Source organism: Phoxinus phoxinus (assembly GCF_949152265.1).
Source record: "Phoxinus phoxinus genome assembly, chromosome: 16".
Classification (NCBI taxonomy): Eukaryota; Metazoa; Chordata; class Actinopteri; order Cypriniformes; family Leuciscidae; genus Phoxinus; species Phoxinus phoxinus.
In genome coordinates this window covers 31,641,568-31,661,781 of record NC_136891.1, presented here as the reverse complement: position 1 = coordinate 31,661,781, position 20,214 = coordinate 31,641,568, and the positions used below count along the sequence as shown (strand labels likewise).

At 37.7% G+C, this 20,214-nt stretch overlaps 1 protein-coding gene across 6 annotated transcripts in view; it reads left to right on the top strand.

Annotated features, from left to right (window-relative positions):
• The first annotated feature begins 3,827 nt into the window (after window positions 1-3,827).
• Window positions 3,828-20,214, top strand: part of sipa1l1 (signal-induced proliferation-associated 1 like 1) — an 84,885-nt gene continuing 68,498 nt past the window's right edge. For all 6 annotated transcript variants that reach the window (XM_079639415.1, XM_079639418.1, XM_079639414.1 and 3 more), the window contains exon 1: window positions 3,828-4,140. The gene's annotated coding sequence lies outside the window, so the exon portion shown is untranslated. The remainder of the gene's footprint in view (window positions 4,141-20,214) is intronic.

Here is a 20,214-nt window from a genome sequence, read left to right as displayed (position 1 = left end):
GCCACACTGTGCTTTCACACCAGAGTGAGTCACGCTGGCTCTCTGAGCTCTGGAGGTGCGCAATGTGGAATGCTAAGCACCCCGAGAGAACTTCACAGAATTCAGACTCTTTCTACTCTGGCTTCTCATCTCTCCTTTGTACCTGCTTGGAGATGTTGAAAAAAATGCTGAGAGAAAGCGGCTTGATCTTTGTTTCCATTATTCCATACACAGAACTAAATGTACATTTGGTTTTGTCTTGGTTTACCTTACTTTATCTATATCTATCTATCTATCTATCTATCTATCTATCTATCTATCTATCTATCTATCTATCTATCTATCTATCTATCTATCTATCTATCTGTCTATCTGTCGATCTGTCTATCTATCTATCTATCTATCTATCTATCTATCTATCTATCTATCTATCTATCTATCTGTCTATCTGTCTATCTGTCTATCTGTCTGTCTGTCTGTCTGTCTATCTATCTGTCTGTCTGTCTGTCTGTCTGTCTGTCTATCCATCTAATATATCCGTTCATCCATCCATCCATCCATCCATCCATCCATCCATCCATCCATCCATCCATCCATCCATCCATCCATCCATCCATCCATCCATCCATCCATCCATCCATCCATCCATCCATCCATCCATCCAACCATCCATCCATCCATCTTTGTTTCCATATGCAGAACTAAATGTTGTGAATTGCCCTAATGTGGGACACTGCCTAATGTGGGACACCTATAGTTCTAGTGTTTGTAGGTCCCCCATAAATACATGAATGACAGTGAAAATATGGGTTAGACAAAGCTGTGGTGTCATGTGATCAAAATCACATGATCTATCAAATGTCCAATCATATTTGAGGGTGGAGCAATCATCAAACATAGGAGGCACCTTGTGTGAAGACCATCCGAAGGTTAGTGACACAGAGTTTTAACAAATGTAATATTAAGGAGTTAAATACATTTTAAACAAAGCAATCCTGCTACTTTTTAGCCTAATAACCTTATGAAATGTTTGTCCATCAAAAAAATTGTGTAACTTTGTGTGTATAAACTATATATTTTTTCAAATTTCCTAGTGTCCCACATTAGGAAATGTGGTTTCCAAATCCGGGACAGCACGATCAGCCTAATGTGGGGTGGTTTGTAATGCGTGTGAATTATCCATATTTCATCCATCCATAACCAAGAGAATTACTTACTGAGAGAATCTAAAATAAAATCAGATTTTACTATTCTACATGTATCAATGTTGATTTTTTCAGTGTCCCACTTTGGGGTCACAACTGTCCCACATTAGGAAAGCTGCAGATGGTCTCAGACGACTCGCAATAAGAGCACTAATATGTCTATATTTTCTCTTATGAATGAGTTATCTGAATTTTTCTCTTTTGAATTGATTAGGACACATACTGTTAAAAAAAAAAAAAAAGGTATTGGGTGTGTATTTAATGTTTTGGTTACACGTCTCAATATGTCCCGGAAGTCTGAAGTGCAAAAAATGTCCCACAATAGGGCAATTTACCATACATTTAGTGTTGTCTTGGTTTACCTTAGGCTATCTTAAGCTACTATCAATTAATCTATCTATCCACCAGTCCATCCGTCTAACACACACACACACACACACACACACACACACACACACACACACACACACACACACACACACACACACACACACACACACACACACACACACACACACACACACACACACACACACACACACACACACACACACACACATAATCTGATATAATCTGTGATATAATCTGTGTACCGGTGTATATATATATATAGGACTATATATATATATATATATATATATATATATATATATATATATATATATATATATTATGTGTGTATAATTTTCATATTATTTATTATGAAAATGTATTTATTTCTACATAATCTAAACATATTATAGGAGTCAGTTGTGAAGCAGTCAGGGAAGGGCCTAAGGATTTTGATTCAGGCAACAGGAGAAACATTTAGCATGCGTATCCACTTTCATACCCCACACTGTATTGTGTGCACTGTGCACCTATGAAAAGATAATTATGATTTTTTAATGAGATTGCATTCATCAACTTGCATTAGGACTTATTAATGCTTCTCTGAGGGAAATGCTAATAAAGTCTTGGAACGCATAGTGAATATAACTGACTGCCATTGCCACTCTCTGTGGGCATTTGGTAATTACTTTGCTGATTCCATCAATATAATAACAAAAATATGAACAATAACAAAAGGGGCTAGCTTAATTGTATGCTAAATTATGTTAATCGCTTAGACTAACTAGTGCACCAGCCATTTTGAAGGCCTCACACGCTCTCTGCTCCGTTCTTCTCATTGGGCCACACAAAGACCCTGTGTGCTCAGCAACAACTTGTCACCTTTCTGCATGTCATTCTGTATTAGTGTATCTGCATCGCTTGAGTGGAACTAAATGAATGGGACCATTCTTCCTGTTTCCCTGGCATCCCTGGCAAGACATTCCTGTGTGAGGTCACACATGCAGTTGTGTGGTCAACATGTAGGGGGCGTCAAGTATTGATCACTCAAACAGGACAAAGGCATTCCTAAATCATTCAGAAGGAATGGTCGGATGTTAACAACCTGGTTGACATGATGAATTATGTTTATGCACAGATGATAATCTGTGAAAATTTAGTGTGAAAATAAATTTATTTATTCAAAAGAGCATGTTTGTTTATAGTTTTTTTTTCCTTAAAAAAGTATTAGCACTCACTTTAAATAGATTAACCTCCGCATGCGCTCAATGAGGACATTACTTTTTGGATTTTATTTTCCTTGGATTAAAATATCTTTTATCAAATATGGACAGTAAGTTCTGCATGCAGTAGCTTGACTAAAATCTGCATTACAGTGTTTATATTAAAAATGTTTTTAACCAAAATTAATTCATTTTCATGAGGAACTGCAAGTTGTTGGGGCAACAAACTACATATTTTAATGATGAAATCCGTTTACTTACAATCCTCCATTTGATGTTATAACTCAATTTTCTTTAGTAATACTTACGACACACGAAACGAGTAAACATATAGCGTGGGTAACTATATTGGAACTATATTCACATGAAATCCCAAACAAAACTGTCATTTTTACAGTGCCAGTAAAAAAGTTTGGACAAACCTTCTCATTCTTATTTATTTACAGTTACATTTAAGCATGCACCTTGTTTAATTTACATGCTGACATAGGCTACTATATATCAAATGTAAAAATAATCGTTAGCATTTGACACCAATTTTTCAAGGCTTCAGTGGAAAAGACAGAATCATCTTAAAATGTAGGCTATCATCTAAAACTGCCAGAACATTTTAGTTTGTGTATAACATAATATGAAATGGGTTCATATTCAGACAATAAAAATGTGATTGAGAAAATAACTTGGGATGGTATTGATTTCAGTTGTTTTTCACAAACTACGTCCTGCAAGAGTTTAGTTTATCAAGCACGACTGGTTACAAATAGCAAAGAGGAATATTAAATAAACATGAGACGGTTTTTTGCAAATGAGGTAAAACACTTAGGTTACTCTTCGTACTATTAATCATTATGCTTATAATTAAGTATGCCACAAATACTACCCAATTAACACGACACAGATTTAGTAATGCACACATTGGAGAGGTCAACCCTACTCTTTTCAAAGGCAACAGAATACCAGTCGCGCGATAACCGTGCAGCACATAAATTGTGCTGTTGCCAGGGCAACGCTGTCCGTAGGGGGCCCATTCCCACAGACACAAATCACGCTCCTCTCTCTTCTTAACTATCGCGAGATTCCTGTAAGCGAAGCGTAGCAGCAGCTCGCAGTGACCTCATCAGCAGCTGCAGCGCGAGGCGGAGCAGCAACTTTTGTATGAACTTCGAAGTTGAATAATTGTGAACGAGACGTTGGGACCAACGGTGCGGCTGCTGGAGTAGATACAACAATACGCTGCAAAATATCCCGCGTCCAAACGGGAAAACAGCAGGAATAACGGCTGCACGCAGACTGCACTTCGCTGGCGTTTATTATTACGAGGCGGAGAGCAGAAGCTTGTGTCGGACTTTTATCGGAAGGTTTTGTGTGAGAAGAGACCGCACGAGAGGTGGAGAGGGAAGAAGGTGAGTTCATAATAACATGTCTGTGATTTAACTGTCCATGCCAACTCCCAACAGTCCTTACATGTTTGAAAAGGGGGCCACGGATGTGTTTTCTCGGAGGAATGCTCCTTTGTAATCTCTAAAATGCCCGCGTTTTATCCCTCGAGCGAGTTGCGATGGTTAACGGATGATCTCTGCTAACGTTACTTACCTGATTATCAGAGGAAAACCAGAATCGATCTGAAAGTGGCAGTGAATGCGATTATATTTTGATAGATGGAGATATACATGTCGTCCGATGTGTCGTGATTATTTGGTCTCAATTTGATAAACAAGAGGATGTAAGGTCAATATGATGAGGTTACTATTATTATTATTATTGTTATAGAGAATAGTTTTGGTCTTAACTCCAGATGTGGGAAGAACAGGAGCACAGCCGTTCACCAGTGACAGACGAACAACTTAAACATGGTTTGTGTGTCACATCACATGCATATATAATCATTACTGCATCAGTCAGGGCGAGAATTTCATCAAATGGATCGAAAATTATGAAAAGACATGATTCTGACTCCTATGGGTTTTTATCATTAAACCAGGAGTTGCGTGAAGGTTGAAGGAGATACTTTGTAAAACTTGAATCCTTACAAACGAGTACGTGTGTTTCAGTTTAATATCGTCCTGTAAATGTCAAAGTGTGATTTCCAAGTTTCAGTAATAATTTTTTTCCCTAGCCATGCCAATTTTCATTTCTTCTGGTAGAAAACTTTTTTTCCCCTGTATGGAATTAATTTGAAAATCCTTATAGATTAATCACTGGAAATGTTATGCACATTAATTGGTCAAAAAGAGTAGGAGGCCTCCCTTATAGCCTATAAATAATTTTGAGAACAAAGGCTGTCTCTCAAAAACTAGTAAGCTGCCTACTTAGATCAGCATTATGTACATCACAGGCTCTTTCCAGACACTAATATCTATATAATCTGCTGCATTAGCTGCAAATCAGATCAGGTGTCCAACCGGAAGAGTCATTGTGCTGTAGATCACATCGCATTTATTATGCATAACATTTTTGTCACGTCAAAATTGTGAGGTCTGTTGTTGTAGGTTGACTAATGGCCCTTCCCTCAGTTTTCTCCCTGTAAGGGCTTCACTGATTTGTCATTTGCATGTCTTTTCTTCATTGTGTGGGTGGTGTGTGCTCACTGTGTATTGGCCAGGCTCTAAATGCAGTTCATGTGGGGGTGGATTTGAAGAACTGGTCCCTGATTGAAGTGCTTTCTGCCATTCCCCTTTTTAACTTTAAATATATGGAAGATGCAGACATCACAAGATCTTAAAAAATTGATCAAGGAACAACTTTGCATGGTATCATAACGACGACGTCCCCGAGATGCTGATGTTACCGCGTCCTTTGACAGAAGTGCCACTGTTTTTGTTTAGTCTTGAGTCAATCTGACCACCTTCAGACTTGCGCTTTGTTGATGTTAGATCCACCAGCACGGATCCCATAGTTCCCATTTGTTATATTGAAATAACATATTACATATCTTTAGATGGCAAAAATGCTGCATTTACGAGTTGATTTAGATAAAGTCAGTAGCAAGATATCGCCCTGCTGTGTGAAACTTAGTTAGATTTAATGTTTTCTTCCCCCAGCCTCTATCTAAGAATGCCAAGGATGCAGTTATCTGCAGGCAGTGTCGCATTTCCAATATTAAGTAGCCTATTGAAAGGGAGTGTGTAGGTGGACACGCACATGTTGTGAAACATGTATAAAGGAAATGTGCAAGGGGAAAAAAGACGCCTGCTGGGTGGATGATTGGCAGCTGAGGGATTATCAAGATTTTTTCATATGTAAAGTGCTCCAGATTCTATAGATCCCGATTAGATTAAGGTTTTTATCATTGCCACAGGCTTAACAAATGATGTGCAAGTTTGTGCATTTAACAGCTTCACCTGTTGCTCTCTATATGCCGTTGCTATGGAAGTTTGATTAATCATGTCTGTTCTGTTAGGTTATGTAAGTAATATATTTTTCCAGATTTTGCAGGAGCCAACCTCCGAATCTAATTCTGTAACAGGTCTGTATTCTGCATCAGATGTAATTCATCAGATAGTATCTAAATAGTCCTACTTTTTAATGCTTATCATGTCCATTGGTCCATGTCCATATACACAAAGAACGTATATTATTGACAAGAAGTGAAAGCCAATAGAACGTTCCATTGCAACACCAGCGCCCAGCAGCAGTCCTACGTTTCCGCCATTTTGGGGTGAAAGCGACTCGGCAGTCCACTACTAGTGATGTGTCGTTCGCGAAGGAGCCGGCTCTAAGAGCCAATTCTTTGAAAAGAGCCGGACTTCCCATCACTATCCACTAGCTTCTTGCTGTCGCTATGGCAATATCAGCTGCTTTATATATATAAAAAGTACATTAAAGATCAAATCTTAACTGAATGATGACAACATATAATAACGTACAATCACTAGACTAGTGATCATCAAATCCCGTTTAACAGTTTATTTCACAGACTTAGACAAGTCTTCTTTTCCCCACAAAACCTTCAGTTTGGTTTGACATTCTTTGAAGTTCAAGTATTAGCATTTCAAACACTGAATTAATACCAATATATAAGTTGCATGCCATAAAGGCCAAATTTACCTGTCAGGGTCTTTGGGAAACCGATGAAAGGCAAGATTTGTACTGCACTGATAGTTTTTGCAGTTTATTGCCGAGCACTGCTTTCTTTTATTCCACTTGGACTTCGTTGTCATTCTGTTTGTTTATGTGTAACTGTTACGGTAACTGTTATCTGTGCTGTTGTCCAGTAACTCCAGTTGGAATCTTCACCCCAAAATGGCGGCCGCGCCACCTAGGCTGTTACCCAGAAAGCATCAGAGTTTCGCCTCTTGTTCTTCTATACTCTTTGATATACATATCGTCACCTTCCTAAAATAATAAATAAGTATTTTTTTCAGGTTTCTCAGAAAGCACAAAAAACTGAACCTAAATTCAGAGGCTGAGTAGATTTTCGTTCTTCTAGATGCAACTGCCATCTTGAAAAGCTTGTAAAATTGCCTAAGTCTCATTGTCTTTTGACTTAGGCAAAATAAAACACACTTTTGACATAGGCCATTATACTACAGGTGTAGAATAGCATGATATGTTCAACTGAGGATGTGGGCGATTTTACCAGAGGTGGCCAGCACCTCTGGTAAAATCACGAGAAGATGACTTTTGCAAAAAAAATCATTTTTGTCAAAAAATGACGTGGGCAATTATTTTAGGAAGGTGATGATATGTAACTTTTATACGTAAGGTACAGTGGCTCATCCCTGGGTTTGTCCAGTCTTAAGGGCCGCTCACACAAAGGATGATAACCATACCAATAATGATAAAGATACAGTTCTAAAAATCGTTCTAAAATCGAAATACAAAAGAATAGAAGAGTTCACAATACATCTAGCCTATAACTATTATGGCACAGAGAAACTATATAGTTGGAATCACTTTCAGAACGATTATTTTCTAGATGATGAATGATAAACACATTGACAGCCAATCAGAATCCATTCTGCTTTAATAAGCTCACACAATTAAAGCAGCCGAGGACAAATCTACAGCGCACGCTTATAATAAACACAACGATATTGTCCGAAGTGTGGATGCTGGTATAGTTATCTTTATCTTTATAGTTCTCATTCTGGGTGTGAACGGTCCTTTACATTATCTTTAGCTATTATTGCACGCAATCCAAATGCACATTGCTTTGGACATGTTATTTAATATTTAGTTTACACAAAAATCTTCGGTAGAAGACTTTTGGTAATATTTGTAATTCAAATAAATATGGGTTGAATTCTTTCATCCATTGAAAGTCCACACAACCTAAATTTGCACAGCCACTTTATGAACAGACTTAATTTACGCTTTTATTCACATATAAACTGCTCAATTCATACAGTGTCTTTTTGAAGTGTGAAAGTTTTGGTTGTATGGACTTTCAACGGACAAAAATAAGTCGTCAATATCAAAATATCTTACTTATCTTGTCTTCTGTAGATATGGGTTTAGACCAGAATGAAGATGAGTAAATGATTACAGATTTTTATTATTATTGGAGAGCAGATGGAGATGAAATCCAAATAAGTGACCACAGGTGACAATTAATTGTGACTCGCAAACAAAGAAAGCGAATGACCTTTTCCCGCCCATATTTCTATATTTAATCCAGAAAGTTCCACTGTTGCTGCATTAACCCCGAAATTATGACCTACTCTTAAAAAGGTAGACCCCCCCCCCCCCCCCCCCCCCCATCAGCCACTGGTGGTTTCAACCAGTACTAATTTCCAACATATTGTTCTGCCACCTCATTTAATCTCCCATCTTCCTGGAAGCAGCAGCTGTTGATGCTGATCTGATGAATGGCAAAGAAACAGTTGAAGGTTCAGAATGTATCTGTATTATCGCTGATATTCCCACCAACTGTCTCGCCATCTGCCTAACGGCGCTTGTGTTTCGTGCAGGAGAGCAGAGATTTTCAGCCTCTTGCGATGGAGAGGATGGGTGTTAACATGGCACCCAAATGCTGAAATTAGTATTGAAGGCGCCCATCTTACTTTCGGACTCAATAATTACAGTCCTGTCTCCTCTATCACTTTGGGCTCCATCTTAATGCAGACTGTAGCCTCGGATTCATGCAGCCATTAGTCATGAAGACAGTCTGTTGAAAATTGGAGGTGAGAAATGAGAGCTGAGGAATTTTCGATGCTGGATTCTTACTATGTTTTTGATTCATGCAGTTTATTAGTGACTCTCAGTATTGAGGCTTTTTCAAGTGATGTTTTTTTCTTTTATAAATAAACCAAAAACCTAATGCCTTATTGCCTTTAGTGTAAATTGGCAGACCGAAAACCTTTAGTCAGGATTGTGAGGATGCGTTATCAGTATACAGTGGTGATTCACCTTTCTATGGAAGCGTATATGATTTTTAGAGACAGACACAATGTCTTGAACAAACATCTTTAAGAACATCTCTTCTCCACTTTCATGATGAAATCACTGCATTTAATAAATGAGAAGCTTGTCAGTGTCATATTTTCCCAGCCTACCATGATTCTTTTTGATCTATTTAAAACCTAATCGCATTTTGAACACTGTGTCTTTTGGAGCACGCTATTTGTACAACATCCACTTCCCTTAGTCATAATGTGGTATCCTAGTAACAGCTTTGCGGTTTGTGCTTATTGGTCAGCTAGTTTAACTATTCTTTAAAATATGTTGTAATGATGTGGAATGTGCTTAGGCAGGTCTTCCTGTGTATTACATTCGTCTCGGTGCGGCTTACATCCACACTAATAGTTTTGAAAACCATTAAGTCAGTATATTATTCACGAATAACATAATCAATCACTGGCTGCAGACTAACTAAGAGAGTGGATGCATACGCCAGAACATTCATTGATAAGGATTTGATGGCAGTGTAGCATTCAAAATGTTTAAAGTTAGGACTGTAACCGATTAATCGCGATTAATCAAATCCAAAATAAAAGTTTGTGTTTACATAATATATGTGTGTGCAGGGCTCGACATTAAGGCTTGTCCGCTTGTCCGGGACAAGTGGATTTATTTTGTAGGACAAGTGGAAGTGAAAATTAGTTGCCCCACTGGACAAGTTAATTTTCAAACAAAATAAAATGCCATGTTACTTCACGTTATGTGCCATTCATTACGTCTATTTTACAGATTTAATTTTACCGATTTGAAACTAACTAATTTCCCCCCCCACAATCCGTCGAACCAGCGTCCAACTCAGAATGCTTTGATTGGCTAATCAGGAGTCGGTCCAAGTTGAAACATTTTTTACCTGCCTCAAAGCGCCAGGAAAAGCTCCAAAAACAAGTCACCTTACAGTTACACCAACAGCACCACACGAATTAAAACGGGAACGAAAATTTGTCACCAAATGGAAATGAATTCGACTGGGTTATTTATGAAGACGGAGTAATGGTCTGTGGCGTCTGTCGGGGCAACCCAACCCGGCTGACAAGTAAGTGACGTTAGCTAGCTAGCGTCGGCAGCCGTGTGCTGTAAACAAGCATTACCAGCATTTGTATTGGTTAAATGTACATAGTTAAATATTAGCTAATGTTCAGATGTAAAGTAGCTACACGTTTTAAAGTATCCCTTGGTAAATCAGCCTCTGCCGGGTAGAAAGTGGCATTTATCAAAAATAAATGATAAAATTATAAATCTATACCCGGACAAGTGACTTTTGTGCATGGACAAGTGGAACATAAATGTATTTGTCCGAAGAACAAGTGCCTCAAAAAGTTAATGTCAAGCCCTGTGTGTGTATTGTGTATAATTATTTTGTATATATAAATACGCACACATGCATGTATATATTTGAGAAATATTTGTTTTTATATACTGCATATATATTTTTTATATGATTTATATTATATATAAATTGAACTATTTTATATATAAATAACACATTTTTCTTAAATACATGCATGTGTGTGTATTTATACAAAATTATTATACACAATACATTACACACACATGTTATGTAAACACAAATTTTTATTTTGGATTCGATTAATTGCGATTAATCGTTTACAGCCCTATTTAAAGTGTATTGAAAGTCAAATGTAGGCCTAGAAATTAGTAAAACCAATTATTTTGTTTGATTATTTTATATTGTTACATTATGCAACATGCATACAATTTGTGATATTTTAGGCATTTTAAAATAAACGGTGAGGCAGTTTAATTAGGAGCCTTATTAAATAGGCTACAGAATGGTACCCATTTTTTTATTTATTCAGCACCTGCTTTGCTGCTTTTCCTAAATCCAGTTTGGCTCTGGAGTTGGTGTGAGTGACTGCAGCGTATCCGGGTTCAATTGTAAGCAGGGAGAAGTGGGGCTTTGGAGCTTGGCCACTTTTTTTTGCCTCTTCAGGGGGAATTGGTTTAAATTAGATTTTTAATCCCAGATTCGGCTGTTTGGACCCTAGAAAAATGTGCACAAACTGTACCACCAGGACAGGAGACAACAGATTGTCAATGGCGTACAATTGCATGTTTTTCTTTTTTTCTGGCTGTGTGTATATTTATGAGTCCTGATCAGGGAGACACTGTTGAACTCACCTTGCAGCAGTTTTTTTTTCTTCTTCACAAAATAGATCCGCTTGTTTTAATTTGATTTAGCTTACTAAGATTTACTTAAGAACTCATTCACACTCCATTATGCAAGCTTATTTTATTTAGTGGTTATCTGCTTATAATGATCTCCAGCCTATTGTGATATTGTTACTGCCCACTTTCAGCTGTAGTGTTTATGTGAAGGAGAAATCTGTAATGGATTTGCACCCAGGCTAAGTGATTTTGCGGTTAAGATGTAGCTGTACTAATAGACTTATAAACTTTGTGTTGGCAGCAGTCTATTTTCAGTGCTTTTTTTTGTTCTCTGTGTGTGTGTGGACATTGCTCTTTATCTTTGATATGCTGATATCAGCAGAACTTCTGGCTAACCCGGTGAGCTCTTCCTGGCTCTCTTGAAGTGAATGTATTGCCAGGAAACAGAATATCTCCATGTGAAATCAATTCAATATCATATGTAACTCTGCTTTCGTGGCAGTCTGGTAGTAACATGGCTTTCTTTAGCATAAACGGTCACAGATTAGAGAGCCATTGTTTGAATTAAATACCTAGGGCTGGCCCTTGAGAAATATATTTTTTATATATTTTTTTTAATTACTTAAATATATTAAAGAGAATACTAATCCATAATGAGCATTTAATATAGTTGTAATATAGCCTATTCTGCGCTCAAGCGCTGCATAAAGCTTGTCGCAAAGGTAATGATTATGAATAAAAAAATAACAAGGAGATATTTTAATTATTTATTAATAAAAGTGTTTTCTGAGTCGGCAGAAAGCGCATCCTGTATGTTTTCTTTATTTTACAAAGGCATAACGGTTTCTTGTTATTGTGACTAATAAAAGTTTTGAATTATGTATTACTCTAAACATTTTTTTGTATTTTAAATTGTTTCCGCTGTTGTCAGTAAAAAATGCAATTAATCGTGCCGCCACCTCCCATGTCTTAAAGTGCAAATACTTTAGATTACACACTCCGCACAAACACTTGGATATGCGCTTAATAATACCGCACATTATTTATCTAGGTTAACGTTAGAGCGAGGCTTGCTGCGATAGTCTGTTACCGGTGTTAAGCCGCACACCAATTACATCACTTGCCCACCGCGGCACAGCCTCCCCGACCGTCATTTAGATTATTTTTATAGCAATAAAAATAATTTAGTTCATTTAGAGAACAGACACTACACTACAGTTAAAAACTAAACGCGTCTTCTCAATTCAGTGTGAGCTGAACGAGAGTCGCAGGCAGCACAGGTCAGCAGCAAGAGTCAAGATTTCATTTATCAGTATGGTGTATGCCGTGCTTATTCGTTTTGTTAAAGGTGGGGTATGTAATTCTCTTTTTTGGCCATTTTTTAAAAATCACTTAAAATCCTATTCCTAACCCAATTACAGCCACTAAGTTAGAAGCACTGAAATAAAAATTAAGCAATTTAATCATCTGTGGAACAGGCAGGACTCGAAAAACTCCAGCCAATCATTTCCAAGACCACCTAGAATCATTGGACAGTAAGTGTGTCAATCAAACGGTCGTACCATCCCCCCTTCCCCCCATCCATGTCCATGTTCTTTGAATGGGGGGAGTCAAAGGAAAGAAGGTAGGACCATTTGAGTTGTGTATTTTCAAAATCTGCCAGCCGTTTTGCAAATCACATACCCCACCTTTAATAAAGCCATCTTTATTTTGTTAGTTCTATATAGCCTAAGCGAGTTTATCATTGTACTGTTTTGTTGTGTTTTTCATTAAAAAATAATAATGAACCCATCATTCAAGCAATAGACCGTTCGCAAAGACCCGCCCCACTTAGTTCCTGTCGCTATGTCCGACAAGCTACGCCGCTCTCACACACACCATGTTCTCACGCAGTGAAAAATACATTGCGGAGCAGAGAGGACACTGACAGACAGGACAGACCAGCTTACTTTTGATATTAAACATATTAAACAAAGTCTCACTCTCACCTTTCAAATTTGGTCATTTTATTCAAAGAAATGTAAACAATAAATACCGTTTTGTGGCTCTTTAATGTGTCTGACAGATCGCTGTAGCATCAGTTAAAGCTGCTTGTGAACCGATCATCTCTTCCTTCTGATGTTCATTCATGTTTATTTGATGCTATAAATGAACATAAGAAGGAATGTTGTTTTAACCGCGGAAAGACATCAGTACAATCTGCTTTTCAAGTTCAAATTCTCCCATGTTAATCCACTAACTCTTCTGACTGCTTTGTCGGACAAAATGGCGGATGGCGAAGTATGATTGGTCAGATCACATGTCAATCATGCTCCCTGCGAAGGGTCAATTGGCGCCCCCCAAATTGTTGCTAATTTGAATGTAAAATGTGCCCGGCCATTCTCAATATAAAGTGAGGTAGAAAAGAGGCCCCAATGTTCCAACACCCCCCTAAGTTTCTCATCTGTTGCCGATGGCAATTTTTCTGATGTTTTTATTTTTGTTGCATTTTGGAACCATTTTAAACCAGCAGGGAATATGCTGTGCTGTTTTTAAAAGGTGGCCATGGGTGAGGCTGACGGGGTGGAATGAGTGAGAGGGATCTGGACTCAATAGAGGTGAGGTCATCATCCATTTGAGCTTTATAGCAAAGGCCAGCAAACACAGGATTCAGGAACAATCAAATGTGTATGCCCCAGTACCCTCTGCATCCCCTGCCACACTTTCGTGTGCGTGTGAATTTAAGTTCTCTGTGACTCAAAGCAAACATTGTCACCAGGAAGTGAAGGTTAATGATTATCTGGGTAAAGAGAAATGAAGCGCTATGCATCTTTTTTTATCAAACACATGTTAGTTTTAACTTGGACATGCTGTTTACAGATGTTCCCATATGGCTGAGAGCGAGATTGTAGGTTTTATACAGTGTTTTATCTGGGTTAGTCCAATTTTGAGCGGTTTACTGTATACTTTGGTTATTTTTATTAAGAAAACAGACTATCTGTGGAATGGATAATGCAGCCATGTTCATAATTTCTTTCCTCCTTAAAACGGTTCCTATTATGCTTTTTCAGTTTTTCCAACTTTAGTTATATTGCTGTTTGAGAATAAAAAGATCTGCAAGGTTACATATCTCAAAGTCCACTTCAAAGGGAGATATTTTATTTTACAGAGTCCACTTTCCAGGAACTACAATGAACGGTTTGTTTGGACTACAACACGTTTTTCCGGGCTTTATGAAGTCATAATGTTCTTCATTTAAATAATCCCCACCCACGAAATACGCAGAAAAGCGGACAAGGCCTGGATGAGCTGCTGCTATGTCAAAGTGACTCTGTTTCTCCAAAACTCATTTGTTTGACATTCCTAAGGCTGATGAACTTAGAATGGGTAACATTTATTTTAAACACGGTTCCTGAACATTATAATCCCAATGTTTATCTGTGCGCTGCACATTTTACGAAGAACAGTTTCCACTTTGGTGGGACAGTCTGTTGTTTGTGGATAACAACTTGTAAGTAGGCTTGCTACGATAGTCTGTGTTACCGGTGTTCAGTGTGTACCGGGTTACATCACTTGCCCACTGCGGCACCATTATAAAAATCACTTTATTATAAAAATAATAATAATTTAGTTCAGTTAGAGAACAGACACTACAATTAAAAACGTTCTGGATGCTTCACTTGTTTAACATTGTCAGGGTCTGAATCGGGTTTGAAATTGCCACCATCCCTTATATTTAAACAGGGATATATTTACACATGGCCAGGACATTTCCCGAACACACGCTGCCATTCACAACACACTGGGCCAGCTAACCAATCACAGCACATTTTGGAAGGAGGGGTTTCACTGAAACTGGAACTAGGGGTGTGCGATATTACGATTTTTGATCGTGGACGATTAAAATGTGTCCACGATCTGCTTTTGAAGAAATATCGTAGGATCGTGCATTTTATCAGTTTGCATTTCTGGCGCCTCCGTCTCAACATGCTGTACAGCGCGACGTATATATCCACATGCAATGCAGAGGAACGGGACACTGTAGTTCATAAAAATTAATTATTTGCATGTGCTTTAAAGCCTTGCCGGTTAAACATGCCATTCGCTGCTGATGCGCTGTTCTAACGGGCGCTTTCCTGAGCGCAAACACACGATGCGCGCGCATGCACTAAAAGCCTGTCTAACAGCGTCTGATTACTGGGCTAAGTTATATTTCGAGTCTTATTGCGCTAATACTGTCAAATACACACAAGGTTTACATAAACAAAGTTGGTTATGTCTAAAGTGAAAGAACAATAGAAAAAATTAAGAAAAAATCTGCTTGTCAAATGCGTGTAGACTCGTTGCGTGTAGACTCGTTGCGCGCAGATCTTAAAGTGACAGTAGCCCTAATAGTAAACATGCTGCCGCTTGTCCTTAAAGGGACAGTTACCCAAAAATAAAAATTCTGTCATTATTTACTCACTCTCTAATGTTGTTCCAAACCTGTATTAATTTCTTTCTTGTGCTGAACACAAAAGAAGATATTTTGAGGAGTGTGGCTAACCGAGCAGTTGCTGGTCCCCATTGACTACCATAGTGGGAAAAAAACTATTATGGAAGTCTCTGGGGTACATCAACTGTTTGTTTACCCACATTCTTCCAAATAACTTTTATTTTCAACAGAAGAGGGAGACTTATTCGGGTTTAAAACGGCTTGAGAGAATTTAAATCTTTGGAGAACTATGCTTGTTAATAAAACAACAAAATACAAAGAGCATCTCACTCACTCTTGACTGAGAACTTTAATAGTAGCTTTAATAAGAATCAATGTACAATGTATACAGTGAAGTCTATGTTGTGTTTTTTTTTTTCGTATTTGTTCATTTAATTAATTTCTTCAATGCTGTTAAATACACCTGTAGCTGAAAAAATAAAGCACTGTTTATTTAATTTGTATATTAAGTTGTGTATGTGTATCTTTGTTCTTAATTTTTAATAACAAAGAAAATGACAAAGATTTTTTATCTTCGCCACTTTGGCCTAAATGTCTGCCATTCTTTTTTATTTTATATTTTGTTACCTAAGGCTTTGTTTTTAAAATAGGGACATTAGTTTGGCTGTGATGCTCAGTCACTTGCAAAATAGTAAAACCAACATGAAAAGGAATCGTGATAAAATCGTTAATCGTGATTTTCCTGAAAAAAATCGTGATATGATATTTTTGCCATATCGCCCACCCCTAACTGGAACTAAACAACGTGGGAGAGACTGGGAAGAAAGGAGCTGTAATAATGTAAAATATATGAAAAATAATGGGGGTTTTTTAACAATCAAGCATTTTCTAGTACACCCCAAAAACAAAATCAAGACTTTGTAAAAGGGCATAATTGGACCCCTTTAAGCATTTCCTCTGGTGTTTTATTTTAGAAGCGTCTGTTTTTCCATTGTCATTCAGATATTTTGAAAACTGACTCACTCTGATGACTGGCTGCTCTTTGTGCACACTCATTCAAAACAAGTGGGCCGTTTTCATTCGGGTCCAGTGAATGATTTTGAACCTGCTTTGATCAGAGCATTGGAAAGGTGTCTAGAAAGCTGCCATTTTGGAAAAGCACTCTCTCACATCTTGTGATCAGCTCTTATGGTTGTGATCCCCACTGTTAGTGTTGCTTCAAAGAAGATCTGTCATGCAAACAGTTTTGCCCAGTACCTGAACCATGAAACAATGCCCTACAAGAGCTACTTTTGGAGTAATCGCTATGAAAATGGCTGTGAGGCATTTTAAAATCATTAAGCACTTAAACTCATTGTTTGCATCTGTCATTGCCAAAGGCAACAAAGATTTGAAAACAATACTATAGTTATGCAGTGGAACAGTAGATTACAATAGTTTGTTCTATCCAAACGGCAACGTCCCCGTGTCTCTCTCTTGAAACCAACACTGAAGTGACTTAAACAGCAATTAGGGTGATACAAAAGTGAGTCAAATCTGTATCTCCCCCATGTTAAAATGCCCAACTTTACAGCAGAAAAAAACATGTTTACAGCCTGCCTGGTACAAAAAGTGGTTTTGGTCTATATAGCTAATTTTGTCCTTCATGACAACTTGACGTGCGATGCCGCGCTGGCTGACATTAATGCGCATGAATCACAAGCTCACAGCAATATTGTAAGTTACTGCATAATACATTTTTAACTAGTAGAATAATACAGTCTCACTTTTAGCTATGTCTATTAACTATATTATAGTATTTCAGGGGCAAAAACATGAACATTAACTATTGGTTTTACTTCAAGTCAGCTGTCACTGTAGCGCAAGGCCCTGCTGTGAGGTTGCACACTTGGCACAGTGCATATAGCATTAGCTCCTAAGCTTGAGCAAACTCGGTCACGTCGAGCTAGGCGATGCTAGCTCCACCCATGTCCCGCCTCTTTGCCCATTTTCTGTTATCTGGGAGTGACGCGCAGTGAGGCGAGGTCAAAATAGCGACGGCCGGACACTACGGCCATATTTTTTTTGTACCACTTTGTTTTAAGGTGACGTAGTAGTTACATGTTACTTGTACTTGCTATAGCAATTACAGTAAATCATGCATAATTACAAGTAACTAACACTAACTCTATAATAAGTACATGTAGGGAAATCAAGTTTATTTATATAGCACATTTCATACACTGGTAATTCAAAGTGCTTTACACAGAAAGGAATTAAAATAATCACAAAATAAAAGCAAGGAAAATTAAAACAGTTATAAAAGGAATTAAAAGATGATACATGGATAAACTTCTAATCTGGCAAAACACCGGTGTATATTTTTTTTCACAGCTGCTCGCAACCCTCGCATACACTTGTTCCCATACAACTTTCTCATCTGGCAAAACACCGGTGTATCATATTTTTCACAGCTCCCAGGTTTACTCTGAGATTTGGTGTTCTGTGGTGTTCTTTCGGCGCGCGTAAGAAATCTATTGGACATCTCCAATAGACCCAATTTCCCCCTAAAATCGGACAGGAGTCATGACTGACTCACGGGGTGTGTGATGTGTAAATGTTAGTTCATTAATATTACTACAGTACTTATTTAAGTAGAATGTAACTACTTCACCTTAAAATAAAGTGTAACCATGTTTGTTTTTGTATTTCATACATATTATAATAAAAAAAAATTATATTTATTTTTTATTTTAATATTACAGTGAATAAATTGTTACTTGCATTTTTTTAATACCCGGCCAGCTATTCTAAAGTTTTTCCAGGAACTGAAAATAGGTCCAGTTGAGATTTACAAACGAACATCTGATGCAAAAGTAAGCTGTAGACAGGAGCAAACTGCTATAATAGCCAGTCAATTAAAACTCAGAGCAGTGATTGATCAAATTTAATTTGTTTACCTCCCTTGGGTGATTGTTAGTCTGTTTACTCTCTGTTGAATACATTTACTCTGTGGCTTTGTTGGTTTTTTTGCCCTAGAGTTGTGAACAGATGTGTTTGTGTATCTGACTATGTGGTGGTTACGGGAATTCAAAAACCACAGACAGCAATAAACAGGATCTCACAGGCAACGCATTGTGTGCTGCAAGCGTAAAGCCTTCAGGAAAGTTTAGTTGGGGCAAATGAGAGCCACTTAAAAACCTAATGGTGATTGGGATCCTAAAACTGTGCTTGGTGAAATGGCACCTGTTGGTACCTGAGTTTTGTGTGTGTGTGTGTGTGTGTGTACGTCTTAAACAATAATAGAATCAAACCAGGAGTAAAATAAGTGTTATTGATTTAGGAAGTGCTTTGACAGTACCCACAGGGCTCAATGCTAAGGATTTTTTTCTTCTGGCCTCAGCAAAAAAGAAAGAAAAAGTTTCGTTTTTGATTTTGACCTACATTGTATTCTAATAAATAAGCCACCAAATGTTTTTTTTATAATTCTCGAATAAACCAATTACAAGCAACATTTATGCAAACAAAAATGCAACCGAACAAAGATACAAATTAAATAAACGGTGCTCTAAGTTGCTCCGATAACTCTAACAGTATTCAGGTACAGAAATTGAATAATCAAACGTAAAATAACATTGCATAGTCTTCACTTTATTAATTAAATATAATAATATTAATTAATCCTTGTTAAAGCTGCCAAATTTGTTCTGTCAAGAGCAGTAAGTGATTTTATTTCTTTGTTTGATTAATATTGATGATACAGACAGCAGCAGGAATATAAGGCTGCTGTCACTTTAAGACCAAATGCCTGGACTGAATATAGTATATTACATGCGTTTTAATTCTCAACTGTTTACATTGATAAGATCTAGGCTAATTGACTGTGTTAACGAGGATACTCTTCAGGGTGGGGATTTTGACATAATTTTGTGTGAATTTGTCAGTTCAAGCATGAAGACGTGAATGTGAACTCTGTTTATCTATTTGGGCATGCACTTCGGATATGTGCGCACACAATACATCTCACACGGCATGCGAGTACCAAATTGAGTTCTTTCGCGTCTTCTTGCGCTTAAATATTTAGACTGACAAGGCTTAAAAATGAGTGCAAATGATAAACTTTCGTGACAATGCAGCACTGGCCTGATCGGGGCCCGAGCATTGTTCACGCTGGCCCCGGCCATCGAGGCAGTCCATATTGTCGAGCTCTGACCCAGTATCTTACTAGCAGTACCACATATGGAGATTAAACTGATGAACCTAAGTTGAAAAATATGTGGGGAATTTTAGTAAAAACAAGGATAATTTGAATGATCATCATCAAACTAAATGTAGAGTATTGACCATCACCGCAGTGGCTCACTTCTGAGAGAAACAGATTACCATGGAAACTTGTGTTGTAGATGTCAGGTGCTCCTGGGCAGGTTCAGTACAGGGTTAGCTCAGCTGAGCATAAAGTTCCTTGCATTTAGATTTCTTTTGTACTACTCAGTAGAAATGAACCTTATATGTAAGCTAGTTCTTGCAATACTGCAACACTATCTGTGTTTTCCTT